At 41.2% G+C, this 20,592-nt stretch overlaps 1 protein-coding gene across 1 annotated transcript in view; it reads right to left on the bottom strand.

The window, feature by feature from the left end:
• LOC133425941 (receptor-type tyrosine-protein phosphatase delta-like) overlaps positions 1 to 12,651 on the bottom strand; it is a 332,624-nt gene extending 319,973 nt beyond the window's left edge. Inside the window, exon 1 of the mRNA XM_061716354.1 lies at positions 12,566 to 12,651. The gene's annotated coding sequence lies outside the window, so the exon portion shown is untranslated. The remainder of the gene's footprint in view (positions 1 to 12,565) is intronic.
• Between the last annotated feature and the right edge of the window lie 7,941 nt (positions 12,652 to 20,592).

Here is a 20,592-nt window from a genome sequence, read left to right as displayed (position 1 = left end):
GGATTACATCCCTTTTCATTTGTTTAATTTCCACATTAAAGCTAGTAAACAACCCAACACAGACAACGCGCTCAACTCTGCCCCGCCGTCTGTTCAGCTGTGATGACACTCTGTGTACAGCGGAGACAGTTTTGTAATCAACACAAACCAAAGTCACTTTAACATGAAAGGAATTTCTATATCCTTGTTTTCTACATGACAGTTTTTTTAAATAAACAAGTAAACTGCCATGCTGTTGGACAGCGTATGTCAGTATTCATCCGTCTGCGACAGGTCGATACCAGCCCATATTACCAGCGTCCCAGAGCTTCATCATTTTTGTCCCACGAACACCGGATATTGTGAAAATCTATTTGGTACAATAAAGATGTCATGCTCCAATATTCTCAAGATTCCACTTCACAGAAGTTCAATTTCAAGTGTTTAAACAAGTTACTGCACAGGAACATTCAGCTCACTCTGGGCTCACTTTAGATGTTATCCCTCTTTAGATAATGTATGTTTTCTGTTACATTTCCAGCTACGCACAACATAAATCCCCCCCGCCATACGTTATTTGTGTCTGCGCCTCTACATTATAAAGAAATGTTAACTCTGTCACAAGGGCGAGCACTTGCCAATCGCTGTGTGATTACAGCAGTGCTTGACTGAGTGAGATGATAATACAATCACAAACACACACACACACACTCCGACCCGAGCACACACCAATCTTGGCAGGGCTGAGTTGATGCTCAGAGTGATTAAAGTGGCATGCTTCTGAGTGTGTCACCTGCTGCTGCTGTATCTTAAATCAGGACAGTGGGGCTCAGATTGGGTATTGACTGGCCCACAGAAGTCTCCATCCATCATGCTGAGAAACGATAGCGCGGAGGCCGTCCTGATGTAGCCATATACCAGCGATGCTGCTCGCTGAGGCTGGCCCAGGGTGACGTTAGGTTAGGGTTATGGCACTGACTCTTATTCATGCAGCAGCGAAGCAGAGGGGTGCAGCTCTCAGGCAGATGTGGGATGACAGGCGTCGCATCTGCCGTCAAAATATGGATAAACACATGCTCACGAGCAAACCAGACGCCACCTGTGACAAACGTGGGCTGACAAACACATATGCCTCAACATGCTACACTTATCATAAGACATAACACTTCCTTTTGTGTCCCTGTCCTGTTGCCTCTCACGCTCGCAAGTGTACATGCCAACACACACTCCCGTCTTGAGGACCTGAGCAGCATCTTTTGACTATGTGCCTAATGATAATAAATGAGCCATCATGGGTGGTGAGGGAGGCACTAAGTCATCCCTTTCATCGACAGGAAGACGACTGGGGGCTCCAAGGTCACCCCACTGTCAACATCACTCTCCCTAATGACTCTGTGCATTTTCTATCTCTCTCTCTGTCTCTCTCTCTCTCTCACACACACACACACACACACACACACACACACAGACACACACACACACACACACACACACACGAGAGGGGCTGCAAAGTGTTCACACTGTTGAGTCCTGCAACTGGTCCGTTGTACTCAAATACACCCCATATTAGTATTTCTGATAAAAAGAAAGTAGAACATACGTGAACAACTTCAGGATGTTTAAAAACAAGAAAAAAAATCCACAAATAGCTTGTGAGATTTTTCTACACAACATGCATTCAAGTCAGGTGGATGTTTTTTTTTTTTTTTTTTTTTTTTTTTTTACAACTTTTAGACACCAAAAATTCTAAGAAAAAAAAAGAAAGGAAATATCTTACGGTCTTAAGGTACGGTTTCAAATATAACTGCTTAAAACTTTACTTTTCGATGGTCATTAGTTAGGGCTGGCCCAGGTACCCTGAACCAACCCTTTAGTTATGCTGCTGCGGGGCCTCCCATGATGCACTGGGCTCTTTCCCCACTCTGTTCTCTTCTTGCATGCATGTATATACGTATTTTTTCCTCTCCACCGTCTCCTTGCAATTGCTTAGGACAGGGGATTGCACCGAAGTGAGGAGTCAATGCAGTTTGTTGGCTGATAAATATATTAATGACAAAATAATGAGATTTTATTTATAAAGCACTTTTCTAAACAAAGTTACAAAGTGCTAAACATAGCAGCAGCGAATTAAAACCACTAAAGCAACTCCAGACAGCCGGAAAACAACCCAAAAAGAAGAGTCAAGGCAGCCAGAGTTACGAGTGACATAACATCTAATATTCACCAAACGATACCAAAGGCCCTCTGAAAATTAAAACTGACAGTATATGTACTTTGGAAGTACTTGTACTAACTGAATTACAATTAATTGGATTGTAATTGAACCCATTTGGATTGTCCTTGAAAGTTCCATGAGATGACCTTTGTTGTGAATCGGTGCAACACAGATAAAAGTAAAGGCGAATAAGCAGTAAAAATGTCTTAATCCTGCAAACCAGCACAGTGCAGACATGGATGACTCTCCACCCAGGAAGTGATAGAATAGGTTCAAGAAATGATGGCATATTCATGCATCCATCCATCCATCCATCCATCCATCCATCCATCCATCCATCCATCCATCCATCCAAACATCCATCCATCCATTCATATATGCATCCATGAATCCATCCACGAATCCATCCATGAATCCATCCATCCATCCATCCAAACATCCATCCATCCATCCATCCATCCATCCATCCATCCATCCATCCATCCATCCATCCATCCATCCCTGCATCCATCCATCCATCCATCCATCCATTCATATATGCATCCATGAATCCATCCACGAATCCATCCATGAATCCATCCATCCATCCATCCATCCATCCATCCATCCATCCATCCATCCAAACATCCATCCATCCATCCAAACATCCATCCATCCATCCATCCATTCATATATCCATCCATCCATCCATCCATCCATCCATCCATCCAAACATCCATCCATCCATCCATCCATCCATCCATCCATCCATCCATCCATCCATCCATCCATCCATCCATCCAAACATCCAAACATCCATTCATCCATCCATCCAAACATCCATCCATCCAGCCAAACATCCATCCATCCATCCATCCAAACATCCATCCATCCATCCATCCATCCAAACATCCATCCATCCATCCATCCAAACATCCAAACATCCATCCATCCATCCATCCATTCATATATGCATCCATGAATCCATCCACGAATCCATCCATCCATCCATCCATCCATCCATCCATCCATCCATCCATCCAAACATCCATCCATCCATCCAAACATCCATCCATCCATCCATTCATATATCCATCCATCCATCCATCCATCCACCCATCCATCCATCCATCCAAACATCCATCCATCCATCCATTCATATATCCATCCATCCATCCATCCATCCATCCATCCATCCATCCATCCATCCATTCATCCATCCATCCAAACATCCAAACATCCATCCATCCATCCATCCAAACATCCATCCATCCATCCAAACATCCATCCATCCATCCAAACATCCAAACATCCATCCATCCAAACATCCATCCATCCAAACATCCATCCATCCATCCATCCATCCATCCATCCATCCATCCATCCATCCATCCATCCATCCATCCATCCAAACATCCATCCATCCATCCATCCATCCAAACATCCAAACATCCATCCATCCATCCATCCATCCATCCATCCAAACATCCATCCATCCATCCATCCATCCATCCAAACATCCAAACATCCATCCATCCATCCATCCATACATACATCCAAACATCCATCCATCCATCCAAACATCCAAACATCCATCCATCCAAACATCCATCCATCCATCCATCCATCCATCCATCCATCCATCCATCCATCCATCCATCCATCCATCCATCCATCCATCCATCCATCCATCCAAACATCCATCCATCCATCCATCCATCCATCCATCCATCCATCCCTGCATCTATCCATCCATCCATCCATCCATCCAAACATCCATCCATCCCTGCATCTATCCATCCATCCATCCATCCCTGCATCTATCCATCCATCCATCCATCCATCCATCCATCCAAACATCCATCCATCCCTGCATCTATCCATCCATCCATCCATCCCTGCATCCATCCAGGGTCCTGCCAGTCCGTACTATTTACAAAATCAGAGTATTCAGATTCTTTTTGTTGTTGTTTTCAGAGTACTGGTGGATTTACACAGTTGCACAATTATTTCATCATATTCCTGTTCAACAGCTGTAAAGCTAACAATAGAACCTGAACAGGTGATGCAGGTCCTGCGTTTTCATAGCGAACATCTGGGGGTAACTAACAAAAGTGTCACTTTTTACACTCAGACTCGTCCGACCTGTGTGTTAGGCCAAGGGGTGAAGAAAATGTGCCGTAGAGTGGGTGTAAGTGAATCTCTCTGTTTGTCAGCCTTGTAAAGGTGTGTGGCTTGTCCAGGACGTACCCTGGGTCCTGCCTTATTCCAGCTACGACAGACTCCACCCCCACTGTGACCCTGGACAGGGTGAAATGTGTGTAGAAAGTGGATGAACTACAGTTCATCTGTGACCCCGTATCGTGAGCTTTAGCTGCACTTTAGCCAGAGGTTTCAGATTTGTTTTATGTTAAAATACCTCAGATTTAGCTTCATTAATTGCTCCATAACCCTAACAATCTCCCCTCTGACCTCTCGTGTTTTGTTTTGAGCCCTACGTTGGAGCTCCCGGCTCCAAACTCCAGATAACACATTTTTCAAAATAATTTAATTAAGAACAGTTTCGCTTGCCTTACTCAGACATCATATTTAACATTTTTATACGCTGTCATATGACTCACGCTATATTGCTACGTTCTCCGATGCTCTGGCTGTGCACACTGTGCAGAATATCAGCAGCCAGTTTTGCCTTTTAGCAAAACAGCACCAGATCAGATCAGGAAAGAGTGAGACAAGCATTGCATAACTGATACATGTCTTTATAACCTTCCTGACCCTCCTAACTTCTGTCCCTTCCCCTAATGAGCTGCTATGCACTGTCATCTTTGAGAGGCACAGATCAGAATTCAAATCCGTAGAAGAAGAGGAGGAGGGGTAAATCACGTCCTCCAGCCAAAAATGAGTCCCAAAACAGTGAATTTTATTAAAGCTGTACTTAAAAAAAATAAATTTAAGTTTGTGTGTGAGAGCAGACACCAGTGAACAGGAAGGTAGTGCCTTCACTTCCAAGTCTGGCATTTCTCCACATGCAAACAAACACACGCACATGCATGGGCACGCACATGCCTATACGTTTCAAGTTCAGACTTGAGCTGCAGAAACCTAATTTGCACCACATTGAAATGCATCTTCAATTAAAGAGAAACACATCGAGGTGGCAGGGGAGTTGAGAAAAAGAGAGATGCGAGAGAACGGGAGGGTGGAACGGGGTGTGAAGCCGATACTGTGTGTGAGAGTAACAGAGGGGTGGGTGGGTTTGCACGAGGTGGTGGTGGAGGGGTGGGCTCAGCTGTATCTGGCGAGAGAAAAAGGGAGGGAGAGGGTGTTTTTCATCTCCTCACTTGGAAAAACATCTCATTTTGGGATGAATCAGATTTAGCAAAGGGTGTAAGGAGGTTTGAGGTGCTGAAAGAAGGAGAAAAAAAAAAGTCCTGCTAACTTCAACCTTGTTATCACCACCTCTTTGGTTGGTTGCCAGCACACCGGGGCTGTCCCTGCTAAAACTGAAGCGCGCATGTTTGTGTTTGTACTCGTCTATTTTTAAACTCAAGGCCATGTACTATCTGACAGAATGGGTGGATAACTAGAAGACACAATAAGGTTTTGAGTTATTGTGTGGGAAAATATGATTTCGGCTCAGTGCTTGTGAGATCTGTCGAATGTTCCGTTTGTCACATACAAGAACAAGATAATGGACGCGAGTGCAATTGAAACTGTGCGTGCTATTATGTTCGATTTCTCAAGTGTGCATACCAGAGAGTAAAAAGCAACTGGAGAAATCAAAAAGAAACACACAGGCACACAATCTGCCACATGCTGCAACTATTGTGCGTGGATTGTCAGGGTCTTATGACTATAACGTCAGCCTACCATATTAATAAAGTGCTTAATACAATTATAGCTTTTCCATCACGTAAGATACTGGTGTTGTCTCTATTTTGTAGGAGCCGTTTAAATTAGTGTTTGCTTCTGTTAAAACATCAAGGATGTTACACAGCTGTCAGGATGAGCAGCACGGAGGAAAAGAAAGCCTTTTTAATCTTATTGTGGTGTTAGATGTGATGCCTTGTTCCTCGCTGCAGCAGTGTAACACCATTATCACATGACGTAATGCACCTGCCTACCTACAGATAGGGGAAGAACTAAAGGAGAAAAAAAACACCTTAAGCCTCCTGTAGGCATGGGATATATAACATTAAATGTTTCATCAACAGTCAGTCGCATTTGCATGAAAGGGGATGTAGTTTGGATAAAATGTCGAAATCAATCACGAAATCTTTGTGGATCTTTGAGTAGATTTGCATGTAAATCACCTCCATACTAAAGAAAAACCTACTATGGATTCAGAAACGTTGCAAAAAACTTGGATTTTATCATAAACAAAAGTTCATGCTTATCAATTGCAAAGTGGCCGCCTGGTCCCGCTGTTCGTTAATAAGCATAGGTCTCCCCACGAGCGCGAGCGTATCAGGAGGTGAAACGGTGCATCCTCGTCCTGCATGTGCACCTGTGGATGTGGCGCATATTAAAAAAGGGGGTATGGAGTAGGGCTGGGCGATATATCGAGATTTTAATATATATCGATATATTTTCAAACGCGATATGGTACGAGACAATATTGTTTATATCGATTATTAAAAAAAAAAAAAAAAAAAAAAAAAAAAAAAAAAAAAAATTTTTAATGATTTTGATATAGCTTATTTTGTGACAAATTGACTTGAATGTTTTATTTGAGATTTGCACAAATGTTTTGTTATTTGCACAACTGTCAACCTCAGTGGAAAAGTCTGCCTGTTACTGTCTACATTGTATTAATTGCACAGTGTATTTTAATTTAATTGTTATGCAGGAAAGGGATATTTGTTTTATTTTATTCAAGAAGCATTTTTATTCCATATATGCAGGCAGTTTATTTTTATTTCATTTGTTTTATACATTTTGATATTGTGCAGACCTCTGTTAATAAATGTGCCTGTGTGACACTTGGCACGAGGCTTTGTATTAAAACTGACTGTTTTTTTAAGGGTTTGCCTCAGAAAAAAATGAAGTTGACAGAGATGCTATGCTATAATGCCCAGGGGGAAACCCCAATTATGGCACAGAAAAAATATCGAGATATATATCGAGTATCGCCATTCAGCTAGAAAATATCGAGATATGACTTTTGGTCCATATCGCCCAGCCCTAGTATGGAGGAAGGATATTTTTTAACTGACGTTTTCATTTTGTTCAAATTTGCTCCGCGAACAGTTCACGAACAAATCAGTTCTGCCCATGTTTCTCATGAATGAGAGAATGAATTTGTGTATCTGACAGGACTACACTGCAAAAACTCATTCCTAAGAAAATAAAAACACCTTGTTTCAAAAAATGTAGAGGACTATTTTAGACTATTTTGCTTGTTTTAAGAATACTAGTGAGGAAAAATCTTCTTACCCCACGAGCAGAGATATCTTTGCTTATAAAAAAGACAATTTGGACTAGATTTAGGAATATTAGGCTAATTTCTAGGGGGGTTGTTATTTGCAATGTAACAATAAAAAAAAATAAAAAAAAGTATACCATAACCCTGTTGTTACCATTTGCAACCGATAAGGTCTGAAAATATGCGATTTATATTTAAGCTCATGTTGAATTTCAACATTTCAAACAATCCAACGCACAACACTGACTGCAAAAGAGGTACACCACACTGAGGAGTGACCGACTCCGCCCACAAAAAATGGCTGACATGAACACAGTTGAAAAGATTAGGTTGAAAAAAGTGCCTTCACACCATATGCTTGTGGTGTTTTGACCGAAGCAGGTCCAGGACTATTCATTAAGACCTCAGATAATTGTGACAACTCATGAAAAAAGGAATACCATGCCTCCCTGAATGTTCCTCACAACTTCATTCAGACTCGTCATACTAGCAATACAGATGGTAACAGCCTTGAATGTACTGCGTTGGGTAAATTATGCCAGCTATGGATGTGAGCAGTAGAAAAAATACATCTTGAACGCTTCATTTTGCTGATCAAGGACTCAAGGTTTCTGACCTTTAAGGCTTTATTAAATTACATTTGGAGTAGCTAAAAAGAATTACACCTTTAGAAAAAAGGTTAACCAGTTTACATTTCACAACCCCTAAATGTCAGAGAAATTACAGTAGTTTTTTTTTTCCTGGTTTGTGTGGGAAGTGCTAAAGAACAAATAGTAAATGCTGAGCTGAATAATAATTAAAAATAAAGAAAAATGTATATGAAGAAAGAGATGGGTTAAAGTCTGAAGAACTGAAGAGTAGCTTGCTACGGAGGAGGCTGGAGTGGGCCACTTGACTCCACCCCCTAAAACAGACTGCAAAGAACAGAGTTGTATAAAATATGAATTAGCAGCTGTTATAGTGTATCTTGCCGGTATTTTGACCAAAACACACCACAGATATGTCATTAAGGCCTCAAAGTTGTGTCAACATTACACTAATATGTCCCATTTAAGGTAATTGCATGCAGTTTTGACTGCTGGATTAAAAGGTTGAGGTGTGACCAAGTAAAATTGCCTCCATGATTTGGAACGGACAAACAATGAGGTGCTCAGCCAGACATGAAGCTGACACATCCAGTTACGATTAAATTAATGGACATGAAAGGATCCCTGAACAGGTCTTCAGGAAGGCGTTATGCAGCCGAATGCTGCTACAACGGCTTTAAAATGCCTTTGTGCCGACTCTGTGTATCCCTGCTGGAGGGATGGAACACCATGTATCCACAAGATATTCCCTCTTGATAGTGATGGTGCGAACACATTCATAAGAAATGTGCCAGTCGGTCGATACCAGTTAATATGGGCTCCATTGTCAGCTCACATTGTGTTCACACTCACTGAACGATCCTTCGTGACCTTTAGATGGGGTTATGGCCTTGCTGGAAATGACCGTTCTCATTAGGATAAAACCGGGTCACTTGGATAGAGTTGATCATTTAGAACCAGAGCTTCTAAATTTATAGTAATGACTTTCCAAAGTAATCAACTTTGGAAAGTAATCAACCATACCAATCTGTGGATTTGTACTCACTCGCACCACATTCCCATCCCTCTTTTTCCTTTGTATTTATAAAAAAACAAGGTGAGCTTAAAACCTTTTTGCATCTCTGCCAACAAAGCAACTTTTTTTTATTATTTTTTTTAAACAACTAGCATGATACCTAGCAACATGTTGAACAGCAACTGTGACTAAAGTCCACTGGTAAGCATCATCACAACAACCCAGACTTTCCCATTTCACATCGGTCCATGCATACTATGCAGAAGCTGCCTGGCTGCAGGTGAACTCATTTTTGCATTTAACATGTATGCACAACCGAAACTCAAAAGACACATGCTCGTATGGGTGATGATGCCGTACCTGTAAAATCAGTGAGTGCTGGTTAAAGGCAGGGTAAGCTTATTCAATGTGATTTCTAACTCAGAACACTGGAAACAAACAGCCTGTACTGAAGGCTACGGCAAACAATACTCCAACCAATCAAAGCCAGGGGGAGGAGACATGCTTTTACTCATGCATGAGGGTGAGGCTTGGGAGAGTCGGGGGATGTTTAAAGGCGAGCGATGTTTCCTTGTTTTACTGAGGTTTTGTTTCAAATATCAACAGATTTGACATCATCCAGAAATCGCTTACCCTTCCTTTAACATTAAGCCTTAAAGGACATTACTTCAGTAACTGTTTCAAGCGAACTGTACATATTTCCTTTTCTTTCTTTTTTTTTAAAAGTTGAGCTGAGGCACTATTGAAATGTCTTAGAGATTCTTTTGGTCAAAATACCACTTAGATAAAGTAAAAAAGCTTCCTTTTTTCAACTGTTGTCAGGTCAAATTATACAAATTATGCAGCCAAATTTAGGGGGTGGGGCCACTCGACTAAAATCCGCCCCATTTTTCTGCAGTTGTGTTACATCTTTGCAACAGTCACACATGCAGCAATATGATAAATAATGAAGGGGTAAAGATTGCACTCTGATCTGCGTTTGTGATGTCACCGCAACCCGCAGAGGGAAACACCTTATTGGATGACATCATTTCAGACTCAGATGTCCCCAAACAAGGTGAAAAGATACTTATCTCAATTCATTTTTTTTAATTGATTGAGTTGTAGTCACTTCAGACACAGACATACATATACTGTCAAGTAAAAAAAAAAAAGAAAAAGTATTTTTTTTATCACATGCCCCCCTATAAAGCAGTAAATATCAATTTAAAACAACCATATATACGCACACAATAGTGTTTGACCATTCCTTCTGAAAATGCCGAGGTAGATTTGTTTGGTCATATCCACCAGCTCTACTTAAAACAACTTAGTATTGATCTGCGATGACTTCACTGAACCTGTGCACACAAAACATGTCCCCAACATGTCCACGACAGAGCCGCTGGACCACCTAATTGTGAATTAGTTAACTTTCTTCTTCAATTTGACATTTGTTCACATTCAATATTGTCACCCTCTTAAAATAATAATAAAAAAAACAAAATTTAGTGTTTGGTTAATTTTTTTTTCTTGCTCTTTGAAAAACTTGAGAAAAATATGACTTGGGCTATTATTTTAGGAGGTTGGTGATATATTAACAAAGATATCCAGGTGATCACATCTGCAATGCTACCCATGTCATCATAATCATCTGGGCAGCTCATTATCTGAGGATACACTTCATTTTCGCCTGATGACGAATACTAATGGGGGTTACGGAGGCTAAGTGTTTGTTTGGCTCCACGATAGCTGACCATGTCTACAGCGAGCCTCGCCGTCTCTCCTGAAACATCTGCACCAACTCCCGACTGAAACTCATCAGAGGAGGAGTGCGGGAGGTAAATAGAGGAGGGATGACACGGAACACTTTCTCATAAATGGGAAGTTTCATTCATTATCGCCCCTAAGTGAGGTGCGTGTATCACTATTTCTTCCATTTTCACTTCATTTTCTGACTACAAAAACTTAATAGATACAGTTCAGCGGTCCCTCAAGCGTTGTCCAGCACTTTCCTCTCATTTCATCTGCGTTATGGGCTGCCTAAGTTTGCGTTAAAGTCCTGTTTGATCAATCCTCTCAGCCCTCCTCATTTGTGCTTCCAATCATGTCGCTAAGCTCAACTAAGAAGTGGCCCATTGTGTATCGGTGACAGCCAGATATATACATGTGTAAGCTAAAAGAAAAACTGCTTACATGGGTTTTCCTTTTCCCCCCAGAACTTGGCGTTAGCCTAATCCCTCTCCGTCCCTCTTTTCTTTCTGCTCACTCATTCTTTACTTGCATGGCTGAGCAAAGCCGACCCTCACACCAAGACACAGTCCCTCGCACGCGCTCAAACACACATTCCTTGGTGCCTGCTTTCCAGTTATGGCCCCATACTGTACTTGGACAATAAAACACATTAGCAAACTGCTCAGACGCCCTCTACGGGCACTTTGTCTTGTCTTCTGTGTCTTTATGGCCTCTCAATCTGCCCTTGATGACACCGCTTATGAGCCTTTAAGCAGCCCCTCTGTTGTGCAGGGGCTGACAGATCGAGATGTCATTACATTAAGTAGAGACTCTCTATTAGCCCAAATGGTGGCGTATAACCAGATAATCGGCTGTGGACAGCAAGTGTGGCTATGTGGGAGGTGAGATACCAACGGATGGTGAGTGGGAGAGTAATGTTTTATGTCGTAGGAAGTGTGATATCTCCATTATAGACAACCTTAATTGATAAACAAGACAATAAAATCCGAGAAATGGTGCCACAGATGTATCCAGGAGTACTGTAGGATGTCAATTCATCTAACAGGGAGAAATGGCTTGACAATAATAGCATATTAGAAAGATGTTGTAGAACAGTACTAGGTAGTGTCATCATTTCAGAGGCATAAAAGGCTAATAAAATCCCTCTAATGAAAGAAAGAACCATTTCTTCCCTAAGGGAACCCTCAAATGTTTCTTTCTTCTTCCACTCCTCACTCCTTTCTTCCACTACATTTCCTCCCACCGTCCCACACTCCGACCGGCGCTATTTTACTCTGCCCGCCATCCGTGATGGGAATATTAACAATCGTGGTAATTGTCACCAACGGCCAGGTTTGTTTCACACGCGTAATAAGCGGGAACTTGTGCGCCACGGGGCAAAAACGGGATGGAGAGGTGCGCAGGAGCAGCCTTAACCTCTCTCCATGTCTTATTTTATTTATGCAAGAACAACTGATAAAAGCACTTAAAGAAGTGTTTCTCAGAGATACATTGAAAGAAAACCATCCCACTTTGGTGATTTGGCCAACTCCAGACAGTTTGGGGTTCTGTGGCAACACATGAGACGCCTTGAGAAAACGATCCAAAAATTCAGGAAAATGGGGCAATAATTGTGATCAAAGTGGACTCACCAGAAAATCTCGATCAGCGCTCGATGCACGGAGAATCCCGAGGAGTTTCTCTGCTCTTTCTGCACCTCAAGTTGAAGCGATCAGATGCGGTCCAACAGTCCCGACTGAGCTGGGAAGAAGAGAAAAAGGTGAGAGCGCATTTGAGAGGAGGCTCAGACAAGACCGCGCATCAATCCAGGTCAGCCGCCCCCCCTCTCTGGAAAAAGTGCATCAATATTAACACGTGTTTAGCTCGCCAAACTGAGGCGATACCTCGGAAAAAGGGAGGCGGGATGACCACCGGGAGAGGAAATGAGACGGTAAAAGGAGCGGACAAGGCAGTGGCTGTCAGATTGGACTTGAAACTACTGCTGACGATGCGCGCAGAGATAAGAGAGGAGGAGGAGAGAGACGCAGAGACGCGGAGAGGCAGCACTGAGCCGCTATCACTGGTATTAATAATCATTATCATCAGCATCAACATCACTACTTAAAAGTTACACAAGTGATCAGAACTCACACCATATTAAAAATACAGAAAATATCACGGGAACCCATCAAAGGTTTTAATGATCGAGCCTTCCATTTGTACTCGGAAGTCGTAATTTCTGATTTCTAAGTCCGGCGCATGAGGTCGGAATTATTCGAGATGTGCTGCACAACTATAGTTATAAGAAGCCACCATGTTCATGTTCCTATACAACTTAAGCCATACCCGTTTCAGGTACAGTTGTATAGAATTCACATTTTGTGTGAAATGTTTCAATTTTGGTGTTGGCACACAGTAACACATACACAGTATATCTTTATTTAAATTCGAAAATCATTGAGGGCGAGCCCTCATTGACAATGACGTCACAACACAGTAAAACCCACACATAGTGAAACACACAAATTGTAAGACCTACACACAGTAAGACACGCACACACAGAAATGCATGTTAAAATAATGTTTTTCAAATGTATTGTGGTGCCACAATGTTTTAAAATAAAAAATTTTGTATTAATTGTTTTGCCACTATGTTTTAAAATAAAATGTTTTCTATTAATTTGAGAAATTATTCTGGTTCATTGATCCAATGTTAGATTTGTTAGCCACGATAAAACGTTGCAAGTTGACTCAACTTAAAGGTATTGTGACATGAAAAACAAATTTTTCTTGATTTTTTGTGTTTTGTTGGGTGTCTTGACATCAATTACACCCAAAAAACAACGAACTTTTAACATTCAGTGTATAGTGTGCTTTCTGGGATTTGTAATAATTTGTAACCTTGTTGCCTTAAAATTTGATTCAGGCTAGCAAATGATTTCAGGTTTTTACAACTCACAACTAAGTTTCTTCAACTTAAAATACCAAGTTCATATCACAGAGAGTTGAAATTACCTGAAATAATTGGCTAGCCTGAATCAAAAGTGAGTTGAGATTACTTGAGTTATGTTGTTGATACAACAGAAATATTAGTTTGTTTGACTAAAAAAAACAAGTTCACAGAATTATTTACTTAATTTAATTATAGTCATATGGACTTGGTAGTTGCAAGAACTTAGTTGAGGGTTAAAATTACTTGAAAAATGTTGCTACACTGACTCAAGATTTTAAGGCAACAAGGTTACAAATTATTTTAAGTTGAGCCAATTTGAAATTTATTACAGTGCAACTCAGAAAGTCGGAACTTTCACAACAATTGGAATCTGATCATTTTACTACTTATGAAGAGCAGGGACGTGCAGAGACCTTTGGAGGGGCAGGTGCTGAAATTTAAAAAGGGACACATGGAACACGACTAACACTTTCCGACAATAACTTTGTTACATTTGTTACTTTGTTACATTACAAAACCCTGTTGTGTTTTGTTTTGTAATACCTGCTCTGAACTTCTTAAACCATACCCACGACAAATACCCCGTATTATAAAAACAAACTAAAACTAATACTGAAACTAATGGAAAAAATACAAAACTATAATACGTCTGGATACCCACTAATCAAAACTAAAGTAATGACAGAAAAATATACAGATCTGAATCACAACATAAATATACATACAACATAAATAACTGGTACATGTGCTTCCTGCAGGGCACATGATGAGGGCATGCCAGGTTCATGTCAGGGAGGGGGATGTTCATCATATCATTTTATTCAGCTGAATTATTATTAATTGTAAGATTATATTGGTGAATGAATGGCACAATAGGTCCACACTTGAAAATGGAAATATTTTTATTTTTTTTAAAGGCCTTTGACACAAGGGCACTTTGGGCATCTGAGCAAACGTGGCGGGTGCATGAGCACCCTCCGCGCCCGCCCCCCCCTTCTGCACGTGCATGATGTAGAGCACTTATGGCATGTCATTTTTCGAGAGTTTGCAACTGGAACAAGGTAAGCTCCAGTGTTAGACTTTTAAAGTAAATGGAACACTAAGTATTGTCAATTCAACTCAGCAGGAGCATTTATAGTTTTTATTGATCTTATTTACAACAATGACTGAATTTCTTCCTTTAAAAACTTGCAAATGTGCAAGAAAAACATTAATTCAGACTTTTTTTTTTAAATCTTAACTCCAGAAATTGGGACTTTACAAGTTTGCAAAATATCTGGAAAACACAGAACATTTTATTTTGGGAGAGAATGCTCAGAAACAAGAAACTGTTATATTTCTCTCTGTTTCGATCTATGATCCACATTTTGTCCATTTCCATGTTGTTATTTCTTTTAATCTTTGGTTGTGTTATCATTGATTGGGATTCGGGTTGGCGGGGAAGGGAGTGGGCGGATGGATGGGATCAACTTTGTTTTTACTGTTAAGCACTTTTACTGCATTTTATTGTATAAAAAGTGCTATATAAATAATGTTTGATTGATTAATTGATCCTGACCATGTAGTTTGGGGTGGCTTTTGCATAGTCTGCCTATAGCAAGAAAAATTTAATAAAAAGTTTGCATTCTGACATCAAGCTTTCTTGAATTACTAAGTGAACGAGATGCAATATGACTTCTGGTCCTCAAGATCCACTTTGCACAAAGCATCTGGCTCCAATTGTTGTTTAAGAAGGGTTTGAACATCCTCAGCCACTCTGTCCATCTTTAATATACAGAGAGTCTAGACCAGCCAGAGGGTTCATAGTTATTAACCTACCTATATCAGTGCAGCACTGAAAAAAAGAGGAAATGCGGTGCTGCTTCTGACTATTACACTTTGACATGGTCTAAAACCTGAACTTTCTGACCTCAACGATAGACCTACTGTGCCTCTGGCTTTGGAAGCATCTCAATTGATCTGCAGCACCTATGGAGTTAATCATCACATCACCACAAATCCAATATTTCTTATCTTACACGACCAATCATGCTTGTTCTGCTTTTGTTGCATCGGTTTAAGTTGCAGGGTGGGCTACAGTGGTTAGAAACACCATAAAAACCTGCTGATCTAGATCGTTTTTGCTATCATCTTACTGATGAGACAAGATGTGTCAACATGTGGCACATATCGCTCACGACAAAAGCCCATTACAAATGCAACAGAAAGCAAATATACATCAGACACATTTATGTATGTATAGGCATAAATCATAGAGACTTCATTCAAGAGGAAGTCATTTACAAGTCCATAACTTATAAATCATATGAGAATCCAGAGGAGTCTACTGTATATTCACTGATTTAAGCCAATTGATGCACCTTCTGTCATGGAAAAAGAAGACGAGCAGTTTGCTCACACTGTAACTGTGATTGCTGAGGTAGCAAAGCAAATGTACAGTAGTAAGCTCCCAGGGATGTATGAGATTCCCCCAAGTTCCTTCAGACACTCAAAGATAATGGGCTGTCAGGGCTGGAACACCTGAGAAACATTTCGTGGAAGTCCCTTTGCTACAGGCCATTCAGTCCCCGTAGAGGAGTGGGAGCTTTGGTCGCATTGCTGGCAGTAAGATGATGATTCAAGGGTTCAGTCATCTCAATACTGGATCTTTGCTGATCTTTGCGGCTTTGTCAAGCAGAGGCCCCATCGGTCACCGGGACAGTTCGCAGCGGAGTGTGAAGCAGCTGGGACGAGAGTCCGCACCTCCAAGGCCACGTTTACACATAACATTTACAAAAACGGATATTTCCCCCTTTACGTTTTGAAAAATACCATAATTTACACGAACCCGCAAAAATAGCTGTTAAAGGAGCTTGAGGCTCCTTTTAAGAAATGAGACTCTCTAGCGCCACCCTTCACCACGACGGCCGTTGGGGGTACTGCAGCCAACAGTGAAGCCGGCACGGGAGAACGGGGAGAACGCGCATGCAGCTTCATGTGACGTCACATCCGCAGCCCAGCGCGGGAAATTCGGGACCGAATTGCAGCACATTTTGCAGCACACAGCCTGTTCAAGGCAAAGGAGAGATACACTAGAGGGCTCATTCTTTTGGGTTTGGAACGCTTCATCTGACATTATTACTAGAAAACTTAAAATGTATACAGATTTTTTTCATAAATCCTGCCACAATCCGACCTCAAGCTCCTTTAAGGGGCGGTATGAGCAGCCAAACCTACAGGCGGCAGTGTAACGAGAAGCACAAAGTCATGCTAGCCAATCAGAATCCTGGAAAAAAACATCAACAATTGACACAAGTAACTTCCAGTTACTTCCAAGATGGCACGAGAGTTTTTCGTTTGGAGTGACATAGAAGTGGAGTTACTTTTAAGTGTGACATTAGAATATAAAACAAGTAAAATACAAGAAAATATTGACAAATTGTAAACACAGGTCGCACACCTGACGCTGGTGACGTTTCTGTCGCATAATGTGACGTTCTGAAGCTTAAATGTCCGTTTCTCTCTGTTTACAAGTAAACGTGAAGACTGAGGCCCCGTTTACACGGGGCAAAAACGGAGGCGTTTTCATGCGTTTTGGCCGTTAGTTTACACGAAAACGGAGGTCAAAGCCCCCAAAAACGATCATTTCTGAAAACTCCGGCCAAAGTGGAGATTTTCAAAAACTCCGTTTTCATGTTTGCGTCTAAACAGAGAAAACGGAGGAAAACAGAGATTTACGTCACATTATGCGACAGAAACGTCACCAGCAGCGTCATGAGTGCGACCTGTGTTTACAATTTGTTTGGCCACCGTCAATATTTTCTTTTATTTTACCTGTTTTAAATTCACTCAGACTCTCGTTCCGTCTTGGAAGTAAAGCCTGAATTATGGCCCGCGTTAAATCGATGCAGAGCCTACGGCGTAAGGTACGCGGCGATGCGCGCTGTACGGTGTGCGTCGCCGCGTACCCTACGCCGTAGGCTCTGCGTTGGTGTAACGCGGAACCATAAATCAGCCTTAACTGGAAGTTACACGTGTCATTTGTTGATGTTTTTTCCAGGATTCTGATTGGCTGGCATGACGTTAACAGCGTTTTCATGCGGGTCCGTGTAAACGAGGATATTTTTGAAAACGTAGAGGGGAAAATATCAGTTTTTGTAAATACCCGGCTACGTGTAAACGTGGCCTTAGTTTTTTGTTTTCAGAAATTATTGTTTTTGCTGACTTTGAGCTTTGTTTTGTGTAAACGAACGGCCAAAACGCATGAAAACACCACAGTTTTTGCTACGTGTAAACGGGGCGCCAAGTCTGAGATCAGGGTTCAGGGTCTGACCAGGTGGACTACCCACGGGGCTGGGAAAGAGTTGCTGCTTGAAGTGGAAAAGCTTGAGGATGTCAGGGTCTCGCTCGTGAGTCGGGGTAAAGCAGAGCAGGAGATTGACAGCGGAGATTGACAGCCAGTCTGCGCCGGTTGGTTTTAGGGGAAAAGAGAGCCGAGCTAAAAGGCAAAGCTCATAACTCACCAGTATTTAGGTTCTCACTCATGAAGTGTGGGGTAGAGACTGAAAGAATGAGATCGCAAATTCAAGTTTGCCCAAATGAGCTTTTTTTTTTTCTAAGTCTGTGAAAGTCAGTCATCCACAGGGGGATAGGGGTAAGCGCTGCTCCCCTCACATCAGAGATGCCAGTCGAGTTGGTTTGGATGTCTGGTTGAAATTCTTGCCAGATGCTTTCCAGGTGAAGTGTCTTGAATATATTCCATCAGAAAGAGGCTTCCGGGGAGACTCAGAACTCACCAGAAAGATTACATCTCTCGGTTGACTTGGAAACACCTCCGTGTCTCCACCTAGAGCGTCAACACATACCGTACGGGACAAGGAAAGAATGGGAATCTCTGCTCAAACAGAGGGAGTTAAACACACCCCTTAAGATAAGAAAACAAACCCGTGGTCAAGAATTACAAAAATGATCACTGGAATACAAAATTGATGAAAGTGGTAAAGACATTTGTGGCTGCTATAAATCATTCCCAAACACATTTCCTTTTAAGGAAGGCAAGAGTAAAACTATTGTCGTATTTTATGAGATTTGATGTGTTTTTCTCTGCTATATTAAGTGTATTCTAAACTGCTTGCTGTCAACTGGTACTCTGAAGTTAGAAATGGAAGATGTGAGGAGGGAATCAGAGGAAAAACACAGGAGGGAGGCCAGATTAGATGGATGCAACAAGCTAAGAAAAAAAGAGTGTGAGATCCATGACTGTCTCTACCTTTCCTGAGAAAGGAGACGGGGCTATGAGGAGGAGAGAGGGGGGGGGGGTCGTCATTCCAAGTGCTGAATCTTTCTTTGCATTTCTCATTCCTGAGTCACTGCTTCATCTGTCCAACTACCCCCCGTGCTCCTCTGTCACGTGTCTCTCTGTCTGTAACTCTCATTCATCTGTCCTCGCTTGCATTCTGGCTGTCTCTCTCTCTCTCACACAAGGAGCATCCCTTGTTTGTCCGTACACCCAAATGTCTGCAACATCCTGTTCTCTATTTACAGACCATGTGGGATGAAATGTGTGTCAGTGTCAGCGTTCGCGTGGATGCGTGTGTCAGCTTTGTTCTGGATGTTTATGTGTTTGGGCTTATTTTAGCCTTTGGTTTTTTTTGTCTTTTTTGGCTGTATATAAATTGAAATATTGATCTGTTTCCACAATGCATAGTATCCAACTTTCTAAGTTTGTGAAATCTAATGTAAAATGCAATTTCAGGAATGTTGCTTACTGCTTTTATTTGTATCTTATGGTTTTATTTTTTGTGTTTTTATTCACCTGAAATTGGTTGCCTTGTGGCATGTTAAAGCGCTTTATAAATTAAGTTTTGATTGATTGATTGACTGAAAGTGTTAACCAAAAGAAAGAGGGGTGATAAAATATGCAAGTGTCAATGTGTCAGCTGGACACTCAGTTAATTCGTCAGTCAGATCATTTTCAGTTGTGCTTGAAAGGCCAGACAGAGAGAGTCGAATCAGAGTGCACAAGTGCATAATATAAATCCTTTATTCTCTGGATTTAAAGTTTCAGGCTCTTTCTTTTGCTCATGAAAGCTGCGTAGGCTTCAGAGCAGTTTATTTAAGACATTCTTGGTCTCAACCCTTCAGTAGATTTAGGTCTAAACCTGGATTACAAGGTGATGAATCTTATTGCTCTGCACCCTCTGTTATATCTGTATCCATCTGTCAATCCCAATTCTCTTTCATGAATCATCCTCTTGCAGCTTGGCTTGCCAGAAATGGGAAGAAAAATAAACATTTAAATGGCAATGGTTTTCATAGAGTTACAGCACACATTTTAATGAATGGCAGTCAAGAACAGAGATGTTAACCATTTGAATACAGCACTTGCTTCAAAAAAAAGGGAAAAAAAACTAGACATATGTGAAATGTTGGCCATTTAGACAACAGTGCCTAATATTAATGTGGGGGAATGAAAGAAAAGACTATTTGAGTTTCATTGAGCCTGAATGATAAAATTAGTTGTACTTACAGTTTAAAGACACACACTTGTTGTTGTTCTGTTTTAGGCAGAGGTGGACAGAGTACTCGACCCCAGTACTTGAGTAAGAGTACAAATGCTACTTGCTAAATTTACTCTGTTACAAGTAAAAGTAGCTCAGTCAAAATATTACTCGAGTAAGAGTAGGAAAGTACTTGCTTTTAAAGGTACTTAAGTATCCAAAAGTAAATGCTTTTAAATTTACTTTA

The sequence above is a fragment of the Cololabis saira genome, chromosome 1 (assembly GCF_033807715.1).
Source record: "Cololabis saira isolate AMF1-May2022 chromosome 1, fColSai1.1, whole genome shotgun sequence".
Taxonomy (NCBI): Eukaryota; Metazoa; Chordata; class Actinopteri; order Beloniformes; family Belonidae; genus Cololabis; species Cololabis saira.
This window is presented reverse-complemented; position numbering and strand designations above follow the sequence as displayed.